The sequence below is a fragment of the Somniosus microcephalus genome, chromosome 12 (genome assembly GCF_052327205.1).
Source record: "Somniosus microcephalus isolate GS21.2 chromosome 12, FLI_Smic_1.0, whole genome shotgun sequence".
NCBI lineage: Eukaryota > Metazoa > Chordata > Chondrichthyes > Squaliformes > Somniosidae > Somniosus > Somniosus microcephalus.
In genome coordinates, this window is record NC_140998.1 from 53579320 (window position 1) to 53597768 (window position 18449).

At 46.1% G+C, this 18449-nt stretch overlaps 1 protein-coding gene across 3 annotated transcripts in view; it reads right to left on the bottom strand.

Annotated features, from left to right (window-relative positions):
* lrrc9 (leucine rich repeat containing 9) overlaps positions 1 to 17161 on the bottom strand; it is a 225406-nt gene extending 208245 nt beyond the window's left edge. For all 3 annotated transcript variants that reach the window (XR_015080189.1, XM_086002874.1, XM_086002873.1), the window contains exons 1-2: positions 16870 to 17161; positions 1921 to 1991 (exon numbers count right to left, since the gene is read on the bottom strand). The gene's annotated coding sequence lies outside the window, so the exon portion shown is untranslated. The remainder of the gene's footprint in view (positions 1 to 1920; positions 1992 to 16869) is intronic.
* Positions 17162 to 18449: the final 1288 nt, after the last annotated feature.

The window sequence follows — 18449 nt, forward strand, 5'->3', positions numbered from 1 at the left end:
TTAACAATTCTTTAACTTTTTATCCATTATAAAATGTATTTCTATTTCCCTTTGGGTTATTTGTCAGTCTTTCCTCATACCCTCTCTAAGTGTTTCTAATATTTTTTGGTTCCCCTCTATTTTCTATAATTGGCTTGATCTTCTTTTGTACTATTAGCCTGCCAATACTTCTCCCTCACCGGCAGTCATGTAGACTCCCGAGAGCTGCAAACAGTAAAAAAAAACCTTTGCCAATTCAGGGAAGGCAATCAAAAAAAAGAGTTCCAGGAAATAGCAATGACCCAACATACATTAGCCATCATCCCACCTACTTTTTGTACACAGCAATATCAGCTGCCTCCAGGAACTTGTCCAGCTCCCTTTTGAATGTTGGCAATTAATCTGCACGAGCTGGAAAACTGTTCCAAAGGGTCAATGACCTTCTGGAAAAAGAAAAACCTAGTCCTATGTTTATGTAGCTTGTATGCATTTCCCCTTGTTATCCCTAACCATGCACAGAAGAGGTTTTTTTTCCCCTTTATTGGCCCTATTTTTTTGCCTCTCCTAGGAGGTAACATGGCTGCGGCAGGCAGGGGTGGGGGTAGGAAGTGTCTGGTCATGATGCTCTCGGCATCATGGCTGTGGGGCAGACTTAATGGACCAGCTGGTCTTTTCCTGCCTGCCATTTTGTATGTCCCTTCATCATTTTAAATACTAAAATTAAGCCTTCCCAAATTGTCTAGAGTATAAAGACACAGCTCCTTGAGCCTATCGTGATAGCTAAGGGTTTTTTAAAACTAGGTATGAATCTGGTGGTTCTCCTGTAAACCTTTTCTGGGGCATCTATCTTCCACTATATGAGGGGACTAGAACTGGACTCTATTCTAGATGGGGCCCAACCACATTCTTGCACAAGGACATTATGGTACTCTTCATTTTATATTAGATCATCCCAGCTATACATCCTATACTCTGTTTGCTTTTGCTATAGCCACTTGGCACTGGTCGTGGGTCTTTAGAGACATCCACTATAACAGGTGAGATAATGGGTAATGTACCTTGTGGTAAATCTTATCTTCTGGAACTTGTTTCTGGTTGCCTCAGAGGGGAGGGGGTGGGGGGGGGGGGGGGGTCAGAGGGATTTCCTAGAATTCTTTTCCCTGAATTGGCCCAGGGTTTATAAAAATTTGTTTCTTTGCCTCTCAGGAGACTACATCGCTGCTGGTGGGCAAGAAGTACTGCGAGTTGTGTTGTCAAGTTGGATCATGGATAAATGGGACAAACCTGATGGACTTGCTGGTCTTCTTTGTATGTTCGTATGATTAAGGTCTTGTGTTTCACGGTCGTGCTTCAAAGCTCCCTCAGTGAACTTCCTTCAAAGTACTCTATTCTATGTGCATAGATGAGCATGTCGTAGAAAGTATCAGTTACTACGTTTATTTAATCTTCAGGGTAGATGATGACTCGCTCACAACTATTTTGTTTATTAATTATGTTGCCTTCACAACTATTTTGTTCATTAATTATGTTGGATTAAATGTGATATCCAACAACAATTCTTGGAAATATTCCAACAGGAGATAAACAGGGTACAAACTAAATATAATTAAAAGAAGTAAAGGGAGTGCAGCAAAAGATGAAGTTCCTTGGATGAATTAAAACTTAAATGAGACTTTAAAAAGCACAAGACAAATCTATGGCTAATAATACAAAAAAGATAGTTAAGCCAGGTCGCCTCCTCTCTCACCATACTTTAATTCAGAGCCCAGCATGGTATACATATGCTTGGCATTAACCCTACCCACATGCATTACACAACATTTATCTACAACCTCATCCAGGCCCCTGGAGTGAAGCAAGTATCTTTACCTCACTCTCTAGATTTTTTTTAAACATAATCTATACAGTGTGTGGTGTTCAGGAATTTAATTAATTCCTTACCGGGAGCAGGAAAGTTGTTCTACGGCAGGTCCTCGGTGAAGGAAATCAGCATATCATGATGGTTGCTGGACCTGTGCATGTTTTAGCAATTAGAAATGGAAACAAAAACATTTATTGAAACAAGTGATTTGTCAGATGCACTTGTACTGCCATATTCACATTGACACAAAGCAGTTTTCAGTGTGTATATCTATATATATATAAATCGGTACTTCTGTCTATCTGTCTATCTGTCTGTCATCGCGTGTGCGTTGCGGGTATGCACTCGAAAGTTACAAGGCGTACCTACGCGCGCGTTACCTCCAAAGAAAGCTTACGCTTCCGAGACGGTTTTAAGCGTATTTACGTTTCGGCCGGGCTAAAATCCCGCCCGCGGTATCCCAAAAACCTTCAACGTTCCGCTCATTAGCATCTCATTATCCGCTCATTAGCGACAGAGTGACCTCGAGCTCGACCAATCGTACGCCGGGTTGCTGGCGTGTGCCGCCGGGCCAATCGGTGCGCGTGTGGCCGGGCTTTATTGTTCTGAACCGAGGTGAGTCGCCGCCATCTTGATTCCAAACTTCCTTTCTTTTTCCCGCTTTCTGCGTCTTAAAAAAAAACGTTGCTTTTAAAACACATATTGTTTTTTAAAAAAATGATTTAGAAAGTAATTAACTTGTCTAATCTCATTAATTTTCCTACCTTTCCCGTTTTTCCAGGTAGGCCTAGAAGCCTCGGCGTCTCCTCCGCACCCACGCCCGAGCTAGGCACCTCCCGGCCCCACTCGAAGGCTGGAGGGCCGAGCCTCAGCCCAGCGCCGCTAGGGTGTGCGCGCAGCAGGAGCTGAGACGTCTCTGGCTCGGCCGGGGGGGCGGGGCTTGCTGAGCGTCCAGCGTTACCCTGGCAACCGGGCCCGCCGAACGTCTCCCACAGCCGCAATCGGCGGTCTTCACCTGGGGGGGGGGGCCCGCGACCCTCGGGGGGGGGGGGGGTGGTGCCGCGCGCGCAGCAGGAGCAGCTGAGACGCGGCGTCTCTCTCTCTGGCTTGGTCAGCGTCACGGTTGCCCTGGCAACCGGGCCCGCCGGCCGAGAGAGACGCCGCGTCTCAGCTCCTGCTGCGCGCGCAATCGGCGGTCTTCACCTCGGGGGGGGGGTGCCCCCCGCCCTACCTCCCCCCCGCCCTCCCTTCCCCCCCCCCCGCCCTCCCTCCCCCCCTGCCCTCCCTTCCTCCCCCCCGCCCTTCCCCTCCCTCCCCTCCCCCTCCTCCCTCCCTTCCCCCCTCCCCTCCCCCCCGCCCTCCCTTCCCCGCCCTCCCCCTCTTCCCTCCCCCCCTCCCTCTCTTCCCCCCCAGTCGCGCTCTCTCTCCCCCCCCCAGTCGCTCTCTCTCTTCCCCCAGTCGCTCTCTCTCTCTTCCAACAACAACATTCCCTCGAAAAAGCCTCGGCACCGCCGGGCACTTCAGCTAGTCAATACATAAATCAGGTCCTTATTTAACACCCGAGTACATCACAGCCAAGTGAGACCCTTTCCAAGAGGCAATTTCACATCAATCTGACTTTGCAATGGCTGCAAATATAAAAAGTGCTTTTAGACCACTGGGAACTTTTAAAATGTCATTTTCAGCATCCTTAATATTAGAACAAAGCAGATACCTCCATTGTGCTCTAACAGTAAATATAAGCCGTGAAAAGAGCCAAGGTCTATGCATGCATTGAACAGCATACAGAATCCGTTATTGCTACACCGTGGTGTCATGTCAAACTGAGCTCAATCTGCAATATAAAAAGGTCTGCTGATTCTGCATCCAGCAGATCCCATCTTATAGTAAATTGCATCTGAAGGTAAATAACTCAAATTCTCTTTGTTCAGAATACCTAGAGTAATTTTATTTCCAAGTCAAGTGATAGGATGTGTTAAACTTAAGCGGTAATATATGAAAAAATCAATCAAAATATTCATTTTGATTTGCTGTTGGCTATTCAGTTAAACAGATTCAGGAAACTTCGCAAAAAAAGCCTTCTTCATACCAGCCTGCTCAAACTGCTGTCAATCCAGTTTCTGACCACTCAACTACATCTTCTCGACCCAGTGCTTTTGGATATTGTGAACTGCTTTTCCTCGGGCATTATTATGAACATAAGAACTAGGAGTAGGCCATATGGCCCCTCAAGCCTGCTCATCCATATCCCTCGATTCCCCTAGAGTCCAAAAATCTAGCAATCTCAGTCTTGAATATACTCAACTAGCTGGGGGTGCCCAGCATTGCCAGGGCAATTTTTGGGGCGCGCGGTCTCCGTGCCACTGTCTGTCCCCTCTCTCTCTCCCTCCCTTTCCCCCTCTCCTCTCCCTCGCTCCCCTCCCTCCCCTCCCCTCTCTCTGTCCCTGCCTCGCGCCTCAGGCCTGGTGACATTGTGATACCGGTCGTGCGGGGCCTAGCGCTTGAGGCCCAGCTGGGCTGTCGGGCCGAGACGGACCCCAGCTGAGCTCCCCCACGGTTAGCGCGGTTGACGGCCGCTGCCGCTCCCCCGCCCGCTGTGTGTGTCGGGCCGAGCGGTTGTGAGGCGCGGCCCGAGTGACCCCAACTCACCTCCCGCTCCCGTAGCCGCAATGTGGGGGTTTGTTTGGCTGGTGCTGTCGCTGTGGGGATGAAAAAAATGGCGGTGAAGTTTAGGGAGGCTGGAGGATTAGGTCCCGCCTGTGACGCACCGATTGGTCAACCATCAGGTCACTGAACTGTAGGATTAGTCAAGCAGCACGTCACTCAATGCTAATGAGGGGTAGGATTGGTCAACCGCTAATGAGCGGAGTTTTGAGGATTTTTGAACGTTTTTTGTATACTGTGCGAACAATTCCAAAAAGTAAATATGCCTATGAGACTCCCCTAATGATAAGCTTTCTTTTGATATAACATGCGTGTAGGTACGCTCTATAACTTTTGATTGTATAGACAGACAGACAGACAGACAAAGTCGTTTATTATATATCTATATATATATATATATACTAGCTGAAGTGCCCGGCGGTGCCGAGGCTTTTTCGAGGGCATGTTGTTGTTGGAAGAGAGAGAGAGAGAGAGAGAGCGCGACTGGGGGGGGGGGGGGGGCGGGGGGGGGGAGGGGGGGGGAGGGGAGGGGGAAAGGGGAGGGGGAAAGGGGAGGGGGGGAGGGGAGAGGGAGGGAGGGAGGGAGGGGAGGCGGGGGGGGGGAGGGAGGGCGGCCCCCCCCCCCGAGGGTCGCCCCCCCCCCCACCCTCGAGGTGAAGACCGCCGATTGCGGCTCTGCGAGGCGGCCGGGGGGCCGGTTGCCAGGGTGACGCTTGACGCTCAGCAAGCCCCGCCCCCCGGCCGAGCCAGAGAGAGACGCCGCATCTCAGCTCCTGCTGCGCGCGCACCCTAGCGGCGCTGGGCTGAGGCTCGGCCCTCCAGCCTTCGAGTGGGGCCAGGAGGTGCCTAGCTCGGGCGTGGGTGCGAAGGAGAAGCCGAGGCTTCGAGGCCTACCTGGAAAAACGGGGAAAGGTAGGAAAATTAATGAGATTAGATAAGTTAATTCGTTTCTAAATCATTTTTTTAAAAAACAATATGTGTTTTAAAAGCAACGTTTTTTTTTAAAGACGCAGAAAGCGGGAAAAAGAAAGGAAAAGTTTGGAATCAAGATGGCGGCGACTCACCTCGGTTCAGAACGATAAGGCCCGGCCACACACGCACCGATTGGCCCGGCGGCACACGCCAGCAACCCGGCGTACGACAGAGTGACCTCGAGCTCGACCAGTCGCTATTGAGCGGATAATGAGATGCTAATGAGCGGAACGTTGAAGGTTTTGGGGATACCGCGGGCGCGATTTTAGCCCGGCCGAAACGTAAATACGCTTAAAACCATCTCGGAAGCGGAAGCTTTCTTTGGAGGTAACGCGCGCGTAGGTACGCCCTGTAACTTTCGAGCGCATAGCCCGACAGACGCACAGGCGATGACAGACAGAATGACAGACAGACAGACAGATGTACCGATTTATATATATAGATAGATAGATGATTCAGCATCCACAAGCTAAAGAATTCCAAAGATTCATAACCCTCTGAGTGAAGAAATTCCTCATCTCAGTCTTAAATGGCCGACCCCTTATCCTGAGACTATGCCCCCTAGTTCTAGACTCTCCAGCCAGGGCAAACAACCTCTCAGCATCTGCCCTGTTAATCCCCCTCAAAATCTTGTATGTTTCAATGATATCATTCATTCTTCTAAACATCAGAGAGTATAGGCCCAATCTACTCAATCTCTCCTCATAGGACAACCATAAGACACCAAAACTGCTTTCATTAACCTGATCCTTAAAAATCCCACCAATCCCTTTGCAACAACCACCACATTTCTAATCTCACCTTCCTCAAGTCATCCCACCCAAATCCATGCCCATATTTCCCAGTTTAAAACCTCTCAACATCAAAACCAACAATATTCTGTATGGCTGTGACTGCAGTCCATTATTCCTTCTCAACCTTTCCATGGCCTTTAATATAGGTGACCACTCAATCTTCCTCAATCACCTATCCATGGTACAGCGCCATTCATGATTCCATTTCTACCAGTGGGGGGCGGTTCGCCACTGCTCTCAAAGGTTTCATTTTTGGCCGCCTCTTATTTCTCATATAAATGCAGCATCTCAGTTGCATTATTTGTGATCACGGGGTCATCTTCCTTATGTAAGCCAATTGCGGCCAGCTTTACCTCTCCACCACAGACTCCAACTTATCCAGGATTCCAACATTATGTCCTGATCAACCATCATTGCATTCCTCACCAACCTCCTCTGGCTCCCCGTTTCCCCAGTGCATTGATTACAAAATGTTCATCACTTTTAAAACACCCTCTTTACAGATGCTGCCTGACCTGCTGAGTTTCTCCAGCATTTTCTGTTTTTATTTCAGATTTCCAGCATCTGCAGTATTTTCTTTTTGTATTGAGTATAGGCCCAACCTGCTCAACCTTTCCTCACAAGTCAACCCCCTCATCTCTGGAATTAACCTAGTGAATCGTCTCTGAACAGCCTCCAATGCAAGTATATCCTTCCTTAAATAAGGAGACCAAAACTGTACGAAGTACTCAAGGTGTGGTCTCACCAATACCCTGTACAGTTGTAGCAGGACTTCCCTGCTTTTATACTCCAATACCCTTGAAATAAAGGTCAACATTCCATTTGCCTTTTTGATTACTTGCTGTACCTGCATGCTAACTTTTTGTGTTTCATGCACAAAGACCCCCAGGTCCCTCTGAACTGTAGCATTTTGTAATCTCTCTCCATTTAAATAATAATTTGCTTTTTTATTTTTCCTGCCAAAGTGTATAACCTCGCACTTTCCCACATTATACTCCATCTGCCAAATGTTTGCCCACTCACTTAGCCTGTCTATATCCCTTTGCAGATTGTTCGAGTCCTCTGCACAACTTGCTTTCCCACCCATCTTTGTATCATCCGCAAACCTGGCTACATTAATAACTTGGATGAAGGGACCGAGTGTAATGTAGATTGTAAATAGTTGAGGCCCCAGCATCGATCCCCGTGGCACCCCACTAGTTACCGTATGCTAACCAGAAAATGACCCATTTATCCCGACTCTCTGCTTTCTATTAGTTAGCCAACTCTCTATCCATGCTAATATATTACCCCCAACTCCGTGAGCTCTTATCTTATGCAGTAACCTTTTATGTGGCACCTTATCGAATGCCTTCTGGAAATTCAAATACACCACATCCACTGGCTCGCCTTTGTCCACCCTGCTTGTTACATCCTCAAAGAACTCCAGCAAATTTGTTAAACATGATTTCCCTTTCATAAAACCATGCTGACTCTGCTTGACTGCATTATGATTTTCCAAATGCCCTGCTACAGCTTCCTTAATGAAGGACTCCAGCATTTTCCCAACGACAGATGTTAGGCTAAGTGGTCTATAGTTTCCTGCTTTCTGTCTCCCTCCTTTCTTAAATAGGGGTGTTACATTAGCGGTTTTCCAATCCGCTGGGACCTCTCCAGAGTCCAGGGAATTTTGGTATATTGCAACCAATGCATCCACTATCTCTGCAGCCACTTCTTTTAAGACCCTGGGATGCTGGCCATCTGGTCCAGGGGACTTGTCGTTTTTTAGTCCCATTATTTTACCATGTACTATTTCCTTAGTGATAGTGATTGTCTTTAGTTCCCCCCTCCCTGTGGCCCCTTGATTATCCATTATTGGGATGTTGTTAGTGTCTTCTACTGTGAAGACAGATACAAAATATTTGTTCAGAGTCTGCCATTTCCCCGTTCCCCATTATTAATTCCCCAGTCTCAGCCTCTAAGGGACCAACGTTTACTTTAGCTACTCTCTTCCTTTTTATATACCTGTAGAAGCTCTTGCTATCTGTTTTAATATTTCTTGCCAGTTTACTCTCATAATTCATCTTCTATTATTTTATTAAGTCATCCTTTGCTGGTTTTTAAAAATTGCCCAATCCTCTGGTCTCCCACCAATCTTGGCAACATTGTATGCCTTTGTTTTCAATTTGATACCATCCTTTACTTCCTTAGTTAGCCATGGGTGGTGCTCCCTTCTCTTAAAATCTTTCTTTCTCACTGGAATATATTTTTGTTGAGAGTTATGAAATATCTCCTTAAATGTCCGCCACTGCATTTCAACTGTCTTACCCTTTAATTTGTTTTTCCAGTCCACTTTAGCCAGTTATGCCATTGTAATTGTCTTTGTATAAGATCAGGACGCTGGTTTGAGATGCAACTTTCTCACCGTCGAACTGAATTTGAAATTCAACTATGCTATGATCACTCAATCCTAGAGGATCCTTTACTACGCGATCATTTATTAATTCTGTCTCATTACACAGTACCAGATCCAAGACAGCTTACACCCTGGTTGGTTCCATTACATACTGTTCTAGGAAACCATGCCGGATGCACTCTATGAACTCCTCCTCAAGGCTACCATGGCCAATTTGATTTGTCCATTCAATATGGAGATTAAAATCACCCATGATTATAACCATACCTTTTTTACAGGCCTCCATTATTTGTTGATTTATACTCTGTCCAACAGTATTGCTACTGTTCGGAGGCCTGTAGACTACCCCCACCAGAGACTTTTTCCCCTTATTATTTTTTATCCAGAGATTCTACATCTTGATCTTCTGAGCCAATATCACTTCTCACCACTGCACTGATCCCATCCTTTACCAACAAAGCCACCCCACCTCCCTTTCCTTCCGAATTGTCAAATACCCTGGAATATTCAGTTCCCAGCCCAGGTCACCTTGCAACCACGTCTCTGTAATGGCGATCAGATCATAGCCATTTGTATCTATTTGTACCGTCAACTCATCTATCTTGTTACAAATGCTGCGTGCATTCAGATATAGAGCTTTTAACTTTGTCTTTTTACCATTGTTCCTTGTTTTGGCCCCATTTTCTGTTGCCCTCTTATTTTTAAACAGTCTGTCCCTTCCTATCACACTCTGGTTATTATTTCCCCCATCTCTATCCTGCTCGATTGCTTTCTCATTGACTTTTTAAATTCCCGCTCACCTGGACCATCCCCCCCCACTATTTAGTTTAATGCCCTCTCTACAGCCCTAGTTATTCGATTTGCCAGGACTCTAGCCCCAGCATGGTTCAAGTGAAGCCCATCCAAACGGAACAGCTCCCTCTTACCCCAATACTGGTGCCAGTGCCCCACAAATCGAAACCCATTTCTCCCACACCAGTCTTTGAGCCGCTCGTTCATTTCTCTGATCTTATTTACCCTATGCAAATTCGCTCATGGCTCAGGTAGTAACCAGAGCTTATTACCTTTGTGGTTCTGCTTTTTAATTTAGCCCCTAGCTGCTCATACTCTCAGCAGAACCCCTTTCTTTGTCCTACCTATGTCATTGGTACCTACGTGGACCATGACAACTGGATCTTCCCCCTCCCACTCCAAGTTTCTCTTCAGCCCAGAGGAGATGTCATTAACCCTGGCACCGGGCAGGCAACACAGCTTTCGGGACTCGCGCTTTCGGCTGCAGAGAACAGTCTATCCCCCTAACTATACTGTCCCCTATCACTACAACATTTCTTTTTACTCCTTATGGTAAAGGCATGATGTAAATGCCTGTTTACTGTTGGAAATGTAGTACATGCAGATGTGCAATGGATATTAGGGAATATACACATATGTATAATATAGTACATAGAAAATTGTAATAAATATAGAATTACATAGCATATACAGCACAGAAACAGGCTATTTGACCCAACCAGTCCATGCCGGCGTTTATGCTCCATTAAAGCTTCCTCCCATCCTTCCTCATCTAACTCTTATCAGCATAACCCTTTATTCCCTTCTTCTTCACATGCTTATCTAGCTTCCCCTTAAATGCATCTATACTATTCACCTCCACTACTTCCAGCAAGTTCCACATTATCACCACTCTCTGGTTAAAGAGGTTTCTTCTGAATTCCCGATTTGATTTCTTGGTGACTATCTTATATTGTTGACCTATAGTTTTGCTCTTCCCCACAAGTGGAAACACCTGCTCTGTGTCGAGTCTATCAAAACCTTTCATAATTTTAAAGACCTCTATTAGGTCACCCCTCAGCCTTCTCTTTTCAAGAGAAAAAGAGACCCAGCCTGTTCATCCTTTCCTGACAGGTATAACCTTGCAGTTCTGGTATCATCCTTATACATCTTTCTTGCACCCTCTCCTGTGCCTTGGTATCCATTTTATAATATGGTTACCAAAACTGTATATAGTACTCCAAGTATGGTCTAACAAATTTTCCATACAAGTTTAGCATAACTTCTCAATTCTATCCCTCTAGAAATAAACCCTAGGTGTCTGGTTTGCTTTTTTTGGCCTTATTAACCTGTGTCGCTACTTTTAGTGATTTGTACTTCCAGATCCCTTTGCTCCTCTACCCCATTTACATTCTTATTCCCGAATATGTGAGCTCCTTATTTTTCTTATCAAAATGTAATACCTGACACTTTTCTATGTTGAAATTCATATGCCCATTTTGCAAGTGTATTAATGGCTTCTTGTAATTTGCTGCAATCTATTTATGTCTTAGTGATGGCTGTTGTGTATGTACCTTTAAGAGAGAACTGCTTTTATACTGTAGTACCGGCAGTGACCACACCTGTATATAAAGCCGTAGCAGGCTTCTGTACTTTCAGTTCCAGCATACCCTCTGTTCAGTAAACACCCGTTCTCCTGCAGTCCGTGTGTTATTGGTACGCGGACACTACAGTGGCGACGAGCAGGTTCAAACTCACCTGCAGTACTGCATCACCTCACGGGATCCATCCCTGAAAAGAAGCTTCTTGGAGGTCGAAGCCAGAGCAACGGGTGTCGACCGTGGGCAACCGCCCAGTGATCCATCGGAGTTCAGAGAATCACAGGGGAAGCTGTGGAGAGCTGGGCTTGGCTCTCCAGTCAAGGTGTTACAGCAAATCGTGCTGGTAGCAGGTAGTGCGCTGACTCTTCCGGACTGCGGCAGGCTAGAGCTCGATCGAGCGGCTCTGCAAGGAGGGCCGTGCAGCGTCGTCGGGAAGGAAAAGAGAGAGAGAGGGTGGAGCGCACAGGGCGCAGTCGGTGCTCAAGAGCTGGGCAGCGTTAAAGAAAATAAAAAGGGGGAAGGAAAAGAGACGCGCAGTGGACAGCGTCGAAGAAGAATAAAACTAAGAAAATTAATTACCAAAAGAGACGCGCAGGAGCTGCGGGCACCACCATTACTATTTAGAACGCTAGGAGCAGCATTGGCAGCAGGAGGAAGAAGGAAAAGCGCGGGAGGCGCCATTTTAATCCATTGGGGAAGAAGGAAAAGCGTGGGAGGCGCCATTTTAAACCACCCAAGATGCCGAAGAGTGTCAGCATCACTGCTTTCGACAACGAAATAGAAGACTGGACCACGTATGTGGAAAGAATTGAAGTGTACTGCAAGGCAAATGAGGTGGCCGATGAAAAGAAGGCGTCGGTATTATTGAATTTGATGGGCGCGAGAACGTACGGCCTATTGCGGAATTTAATTACCCCAGCTAAACCAATGGAGAAAAGCTTTGAAGAGATTGTCAATATCTTACAGGAACATCTAAACCCTACACCGCTGCTGATAGCAGAAAGATTCAAGTTCCATAAAAGAAACCAGCACAAAGAGGAGAGTAATGCTGACTATCTTACGGAACTACGCAAGTTATCGAAACACTGCCAGTTCGGAGCAGGACTGGCAGATACCTTAAGGGATAAGTTTGTCTGCGGGCTCCAGAGTGAAGGAACCCAGAAACGACTACTTTCGGAAAAGGACCTTACGCTAGAAAAGGCTTTCAGCATGGCAGCATCCTATGAAGCAGCAGCACGGGGAGCTGCGGAAATACAACAGAAACCGCAAGGATATAGCACCAACGAAATGGCATATGGAGCAGAAAAGTGCTATCGCTGCGGCAGAACAACCCATGACCAGAAGGATTGCTGGTTTAAGTACAAAGTATGCAGGCAATGTGGAAACGTGGGACACATAGCACGAGTCTGCAGGTCGGGAAAGAAAACCAACACTAAAAGAACTACTAAGGAAAAGTACAAGAAAGTAAAAAAGATGACGGACAGTAGTTCAGAAGATCAGAAGAGTGATAATGACTCCGGGAGCAGGAGACTAAGTTGTCTAAAGTTACACAACATGATCGCAAAGGAGGATCACTGAACCATTTGGGTCACCCTCATGATAGCAGGGTCCCAAGTAAAGATGGAATTGGACACAGGATCAGCCCTAACAGTCATGAATCGACGAGACTACGAGCGGCTATTCTCACACATACCCTTGAAGGACACGTCCATTGTCTTGAAGACATATACGGGGCAAAAAGTCTACCCCAGAGGAAAAATAAGGGTGCCCGTTAAATACAACGGCAAGGAAACACAGAAACTGTATCTATATATACTACAAGATGGAGGACCACCATTATTGGGACGTGAATGGATCCGAAAAATACAATTGGATTGGCATTCCATTCAGGCGCTAACTGTGGCTGACAAAAAGGATGACGATGTCACACCTGGACGACTGTCAAAAATTCTAACTGACGCGAAAGAGGTGTTCCAGCAAGGACTTGGGACTCTAAAAGGCGTAACGGCAACAATAAAAATTGAAGATAACGCAAACCCAAAATTTTTTAAGGCCAGACCGGTACCGTATGCGATCCGCCCAGCCGTCGATGCAGAGCTGGAGAGTCTGGAGCGTTCGGGTGTGCTGTCCAAGGTGGACTGGAGCGAGTGGGCCACACCCATCGTTCCTGTAATGAAGAAATCATTGAGCAGCACGCCTGGGGAGCCGAAGAAGGTTCGCATCTGTGGGGACTTTAAGGTAACTGTGATCCCAGTCCTGCACACAGTACAATATCCACTTCCGCGGATAGAAGATATTTTCGCCTCACTATCTGGAGGGAAACGCTTTACGAAGATTGATCTGGCCCAAGCGTATCTACAAATGGAGGTAGAAGAAGCGTCTATAAAATACCTCACGATAAACACTCAAAGGTCTTTACCAGTACAACCGACTGGTATTCGGGGTAGCATCAGCTCCGGCTATTTGGCAGAGGGCGATGGAACAAGTCCTGCAAGGGATCCCGGGGACCCAGTGTTATTTGGACGACATCCTGGTTACGGGCGAAAATAACAGTGAACACCTTGCCAACCTGGAGCAGGCGCTCACTAGATTACAAGAATATGGGCTACGAGCCAACCGCCCCAAATGCGAGTTTTTCAGGAAACAAATCTCATAATCTGGCCACGTGATTGATGAAGAAGGGTTACATAAGTCCCCAGACAAGATTGAGGCAGTAGTCAAGGCTCCAGCACCGGAAAATGTGTCGCAACTGAGGTCGTTCCTCGGGTTGGTGAACTACTACCATAAGTTCTTGCCAAATTTGTCTACAATTCTGCACCCACTGAACGCCCTGCTGCAAACTGGAGTAGCATGGAAATGGAGTGATGAGTGTAAGCGTGCCTTTCAGAAATGTAAATGCCTAATCACTTCAAAAGAAGTATTGGCCCACTACAATCCAACACTACCGATTCGGTTGGCATATGATGCGTCTCTCTACAGCATTGGGGCGGTGCTGTCGCACAAATTCCTTGACGGTTCAGAGAGGCCAATAGCCTTTGCGTCGCGCTCGTTAACCTCAGCCGAGCGTAACTACGCCCAGATTGACAGGGAGGCCCTCAGCCTGGTGTGGCGGGGGGTGAAGAAGTTCAATTACTATCTGCACAGGCAGAAATTCACCTTACTGACTGATCACCAGCCTCTTGTCTCCATTTTTAACCCAAAGAAGGGCGTTCCGGTGATGACGGCGCAACAGCTGCAAAGATGGTCCCTTTTTCTAGGGGCACATCAATACAACATAGAGTATAAGGGTACGAAACAGCATGGAAATGCTGATGGGCTGTCGTGCCTGCCGCTGCCTATGGTGGAGGAAGCACCTGCAGTGGACCCTGTTGAGATATTCCATGCGACCAGCCGAATGTCTACCTGTTACAAACTCAAGTATAGAGAAGGAAACCCGAAATGACCCGACACTCTCTCGGGTCTATGATTTGACGGTGAAGGGATGGCCAGCACATGGCGACTCACTGTTGCCAGCATTCTCACCAAGGAGAGAACAGCTGTCAGTGTGCCGGGGGACCTTGATCTGTGGATCCCGAGTGGTAATTCCACCCAAGTTGAGAGATAGAGTGCTCAATGAGCTTCATGAGGGTCATCTGGGAGGCGTAAAAATGAAGAGCCTAGCCAGGGCGTTTGTGTGGTGGCCGGGAATCGATAAAGAAATCGAGGATATGACCAAGAGATGCACAGGATGTCAGAAAGTCCAAAACGCTCCACCACAGGCCCCGCTACACCCATGGGAGTGGCCCTCATCTCCATGGCAACGAGTACACATTGATTTTGCTGGTCCATTTATGGACTCAATGTTTTTAATCGCCGTGGATGCACATTCGAAATGGCCAGAGGTCATCAAAATGTCCTCCGCCACCACAGAGAAAACTATTGCAGTCCTACGGACCATCTTCGCCAGGAATGGCTTGCCAGAACAGATTTGCTCCAACAATGGACCACAGTTTGTGTCCGAGGATTTCCGGAGGTTTTTGAGGAATAATGGGGTAAAGCATTGCACATCTGCCCCATATCATCCAGCCACAAATGGATTGGCTGAGAGGTTTGTTCAAACCTTTAAAAAAGCAATAAAGGCGATGTATAACGACAACATACCACTGCAACACAAGGTGGATAATTTCTTGTTTGCTTACCGGAATGCGACATATGCAGTCACCAACCAAGCTCCAGCCATGATGTTCTTTAACCGAAGGTTAAGATGTCGCCTGGATTTGCTCAAACCAAACATAAGACGAGATGTTGAGGATAAGCAATTCCAGCACATCAATGAGAAGCCAACCAGGAGCTTCAAGATAGGGCAACCAGTCTTGGCCCGCGACTACCGAACAGAAAAATGGCAGCCAGGAACGATATGCACACAGCAGGGACCACTAATGTACACAGTGGACGTTGGGGAGAGCATCGTGAGACGCCATGCTGACCAGATTCTAGAGTCACAGGAACAAGTCAAACCCATACCATGAGCATGCGCACCTGGTGATGAACTCGAAGTACAGATTGCGTCTACCTCAGAATCAGTGGTATTGGAAGCTGACGAACCAACCAATGACAATGAGCCAGAATCGACTCCGCCGCAAGAACAGGATACTCGAGAAAGGCGCTATCCAGACAGGATCAGGAAGCCTCCTCAAAGACTGAATTTATAAATGATTACTTTCAGCTGATGTATATAGTACAGAGAAAATTGTAATTGTAATTAGTTATTATTTAATTGTTAAATGAATGTTATGTACTGTTTATTTAAAAGGGGAGGAATTGTTGTGTATGTACCTTTAAGAGAGAACTGCTTTTATACTGTAGTACCGGCAGTGACCACACCTGTATATAAAGCCGTAACAGGCTTCTGTACTTTCAGTTCCAGCATACCCTCTGTTCAGTAAACACCTGTTATTACTGTTCTCCTGCAGTCCGTGTGTTATTGGTACGCGGACACTACAATGGCTGCATCACTTTTTTCGACTGCTATTGTTATCTCCACTAAGTGCAGCTACTCTACCTCCCCCTTTCCCTCTCTATCTTTTCTAAATGGTATACCCTGCAATATTTAATCCCCGGTCCTGATTTTTCTATAGCCATGTCTCAGTAATCCCTATTATATCTGGTTCCTCACAACATATTATTGCCTCCAGTTCGTTTTATTACACTGTGTGCATTGCTGTACCAACAGTTTAACTCTATTTTAATAACAGTTCCTCTCACTTAATTTTTAACCATCTTTTTACACTACTGTTCTATAACTATTTATTATTCCCTGGCCATTGTATAATATTGTATGGGTACAATGCTACGGAGTTCAACTTGTTTTTGTAATAAATGTGTAGAAAGATACACGCTGTAAATAAGATAACATACACAGAAACCTCATTTGTGGGACCATATCTCACTTCACTTTAATTGGCTTAGCAAATGACTAATTTGCCGCAGTTGTAACCAATCGGAAGAGGGTGGAAGCCGATGACATTTGAGTGAAAACAATGAGGCTTTTAAGACAGTTTAAATAAAGTCAAATGGTCACTTAATTTAAACCATGGATGGGTGGGTCTGGGACCACAGGGGAATATCAAGAGGCCAAACGAACTCATCAGAGAGTCCTGGCGTCGGAAGCCAGACCACCAGCGCCGCCGTGTCTGGAGTTGTGCGCCTTGTTTGTGTTCTATGTGCAGGGCGGCAACATAGAATAGACTCGCGTTTATCAAGTCTGGAAACTACCACGAGAATAATTAACCCACTGCAGGAGCCGACAGTTCAAACGAGATGGGGCGCACACAATAAATGCCGAGGTTGTACCTGCAGGGACTCACTTCCAATCGGCGGTGGCTTCACACACCCGGTGCCAGCGTCGGGTCATCGGGCGTACCCAGCTTCGCGCTCCCAACTCAGTCACCGGCGCTTCAATCGACATCAAAAGATTTTTTTTAAAAGAAACTCGGCCTGTCACACGCCTCGCATCACCTCCTTCCAAGTACCCAATTTCTAAGTGGCCCCCCCGACCCTGGTGTTTTATCGGTTCCCTCCTTTAAAGCCCATTTCGCCGACCGGCCATTCTAACTTGTTGCGCGTCTCTGTTGTCCGGGAGCCATTTTGGTTTCCATGGGGAAATCAGAGGTCAAAGGTTATGGGGCCAGTAGGCAAATCCTTGCTGAACAAGAAGGGCTAGAAATCTGATCTAAACAGCAAGTCAGGCAGCATTTTTATTTCAGCATCTGAAACAATCGCCTGACTAACTTTTGTTTCTTGACAAATGCCTTCTCTTTTTTTCTAAAATAACCATCAACCGAAAATCAAACAAATGTGTCACTCTTTTAAAGAGGCACAACTATTAAAGAACTTAATCACAAAACCAAAGGAAGCTTATAACTTAAAGAAGAATGTTATTACTTTTATCCACTATGCACTCCAATACAATTGCTGGCTGACCTTTCCAGCTTTTGCTCTTTAGTTAAATCCGAAACTAGGGTCTTAAATTTAAACAAAGCAAACCATGTAGGTTTGAGGAACAAGTTGGCCAAGGTAGATTGGGAAACTACATTAAAAGGTACGATAGCAAAATACTGCAGATGCTGGAAATCCGAAATAACAGAAGATGCTGGAAAAACTCAGCAGGCCAGGCAATATCCGTAGAGAGAAATTAGAGTCGACGTTTCGGGTCTAACCCTTTTTCAAAACTGGAAAGGAAATGAAATAGATCGAAAGGCAGGGCTGGGACAGAACCAAAGAAGTGAAGAGACATTAAGAGGTATTCAAAACAGGACGAAATGGTGATAGGACTAGTGGAGACAAAAGACGGCTCAGATTAGGTGTGAAATGTCCTTGCAGAATGAGAGACAGCTGCCATGTGGGAGAGAGAAAAAAAAGGAAAGGGGGGGGGGAAAAGGGAAAAACCAAAACAAAGGGGTGGATAAAAAATATAAGTAAAAATGTAATAGGGGCCGAGGTATGATGGTAGAGAAGCAATGGCTAGCATTTAAAGAATTAATACATCATTTACATTCTTTTAAGGCACAAAAACCCCACAGGAAAAGTGGTCCAACCGTGGCTAACGAGAAGTTAAAGATAGTATTAGATCAAAGAAAGACTTATAATGTAGCCAAAAAGAGTAGTAAGCCTGAGGATTGGGAGGATTTTAGAATTCAGCAAAGGAGGTACAAGAAATTGATACAGAAAGGGAAAATAGAATATGAGAGTAAACTAGCGAGAGATGTAAAAACAGACTGTAAAATCTTCTATAGGTATGTAAAAAGGAAAAGATTAGTGAAAGTAAACGTGGGTCCCTTACAGGCTGAGACAGGAGAAATTATAATGGGGAATAAGGAAATGGCAGAGAAATTAAACAAATACTTTGGCCGGAATTTTGCCGGCGCTCGGGG